Source organism: Nicotiana sylvestris, chromosome 3 (assembly GCF_000393655.2).
Source record: "Nicotiana sylvestris chromosome 3, ASM39365v2, whole genome shotgun sequence".
NCBI lineage: Eukaryota > Viridiplantae > Streptophyta > Magnoliopsida > Solanales > Solanaceae > Nicotiana > Nicotiana sylvestris.
This window is the reverse complement of record NC_091059.1, coordinates 96,636,035-96,638,970: the sequence shown is the minus strand read 5'-3', so window position 1 is coordinate 96,638,970 and position 2,936 is coordinate 96,636,035.

Here is a 2,936-nt window from a genome sequence, read left to right as displayed (position 1 = left end):
GAGCATACTATCAAACACTAAAGGTGCATTGTGATCTTAGGCCCTTTTGAGAGAAATTTCTATCATTTTATACCCCAATTGCTTTCCTTTTTAGTTCACTACCTCCCAATATTCTATGGTGTGATATGCATGCAAGAAATTCATTCTTATACCCATGAATTACATCACTTGTGATCCCTTATTGCTAAGGATAGGAATAAGAGCTGAGGTAATGAAGTCTTACCTCTTGGGATGAAGATTTAGGTGCCCTCACTTGATTATCTTCAAAGATTTGGCAAGGTTTCATGGAGTAATTTGATGGGAAGCACTTCCCTCTCTAAGACCCTCTCTCTCTCTCTCTCTCTTTCTCTCTAAAAGAATCGGGAAATATGCTCAAAATGAGTTATAACACCGAATATATCGATAAGGGGTCGGGTTTAAAATTTAGAAAATTGGAGCCCCGAGTCAGGTCTGCGATCGCAAAGTGAAAATGTGGCCCGCATAATGGACCGCAAAAGTTCTCCCAACATCTGAACATTCTGTCCAGGTATGCGGCAGAAATGCAGTCCACATACCCAGGGAAATGTGCGACGACTATGCGGTCCACATATCGGTTATGCGATCACATAGTTGACCTCAAATTTGACCAACACACTGACTCACTTTGTGGCGATTATGCTATACCTGATATGCAACTGCATTCTCGACCGCAACATCGCATTTTCTGGAAAACATTATTTCTTGACTTTTTATATTATAGATCAGCCCAAAAAGGTCCGAAACGCAGCGAGCAAGCTCGCCACGAAGAATTTTACACATCTCTAATGCATGATACTAACTTGGAACCACGGGATTCGGGGTTCTGAGTAGGAAATTCACTGGGCCTTACATGGGGGATTGGAGACTAGAGTTGATCTCTTGTTGCTAAGTATGGCTGATTTTGACGTAACCTTGAGTATGGATTGGTTGTCTCCATATCATGCTATTCTGGATTGTCACGCTAAGACTGTCATTGGCGATGCCGAGATTCCTAAGGATTGAGTGAAGAGGTTCTCTAGACTATGTTCCCAGTAGAGTAATTTCAAATTTGAAGGCCCAGCGGATGGTTAGGAAGGGTTTTTTTATCTTACTTGGCCTTTGTGAGGGATGTTTGTGCTAATACCTCTACTATTGATTGTGTTCCGGTAGTGCAAGATTTTTCGGATTGTATTTGCAGCATAACTTTTAGGTATGCTTCCCGACAAGGATATTAACTTTGGTATTGACTTGGTGCTAAGCACATAGCCCATTTCTATTCCTCCGTATCGTATAGCACCAGCTAAGTTGAAAGAGAAGCTTCAGGAACTTCTTGATATGGGGTTTATTAGGCCTAGTATGTCGCCTTAGGGTGCACCAGTTCTGTTTGTGAAGAAGAAGAATGGTACTATGTGGATGTGCATTGATTATAGGTAGTTGAACAAAGTTACAATCAAGAACAAGTATCTTTTGTCACACATTGATGATCTATTTGACCAGCTTCAGGGAGTGAGGGTGTTCTTTATGATTGATTTGAGGTATGGGTATCACCAGTTGAAGATTCGGGACTCGAATATTTTAAAGACAACATTCAGGACACGTTATGGTCATTATGAGTTCCATGTGATGTCTTTTGATTTGTGACCAATGCCCCAGCAACATTCATACATCTGATGAATAGTGTATTTCAGCCGTATCTTGACTCGTTTGTCATAGTATTCATTGATGATATCCTGGTGTACTCTTGTAGCCAAGAGGAGCATGCCTAGTATTTGAGGATTATGTTACAATGATTGAGGGAGGAGAAGCTTTATGCCAAGTTCTCTAAGTGTGAGTTTTGGCTCAGTTCAGTGGCATTCTTGGGGCACGTGGTGTTTTGTGAGGGGATTCAGGTGGATCCAAAGAAGATAGAGGCAGTTCAGAGTTCGCCTAGACTATCCTAAGCTATGGAGATTCGAAGCTTTCTCGGCTTGGCCGGTTATTACCATCGCTTCATGTACGGTTTCTCGTCTATTGCATCGCCCTTGACCAAATTGACCCAAAAGGGTGCTCCTTTGAGATGGTCAGATGAGTGTGAGGAGAGCTTTCAGAAGCTCAAGACTGCCTTGACCACAACTCTAGTTATGGGTTTGCCTTCAACTTCAGACTCATTGTGATGCTTCTCGGATTTGTATTGGGTGTGTCTTGATGCAAGAGGGCAGAGTGATTGCTTACGCTTCGCGCCTGTTGAAGCCTTATGAGAAGAACTATCCTGTCCATGATTTGGAGTTGGCTGTCGTTGTTCATGCATTAAAGATTTTGAGTCACTATCTCTATGGTGCATCTTGTGAGGTATTTACAGATCATCAGAGTCTCCAACACTTGTTCAAATAAAAGGATCTAAATTCTAGGCAACGGAGATGGTTGGAGCTGCTAAAGAACTACGATATTACTATTCTGTATCATCCGGGGACGGCTAATGTGATGTCGCATGCCTTGAGTAGAAGGGCAGTGAGTATGGGTAGCCTTGCATTCATTCCTGTTGGTGAGAAATCGCTTGCAGTTGATGTTCAGGCCTTGGCCAACCAGTTCGTGAGATTAGATGTTTCGAAGCCCAGTCGGGTTCTAGCTTGGGTGGTTTCTCAGTCTTCCTTATTTGATCGCATCAGAGAGCGCCATTATGATGATCATCATTTGCTTTTCCTCAAGGACAGAGTTCAGTATGGTGATGCCAGAAATGTTATTATTGGAGATGATGGGGTGTTGAGAATGAAGGAGCCGATATGTGTGCCTAATGTAGATAGGTTATGTGAGTTGATTCTTGAGGAGGCCCACAATTTGCAGTATTCCATTTATTCGGGTGCCGCAAAGATGTACCAGGACTTGAGGCAGCACTATTAGTGGAGGAGAATGAAGAAGGATAAGTGGGATTTGTAGCTTGGTGCCATAACTATCTGCAGGTA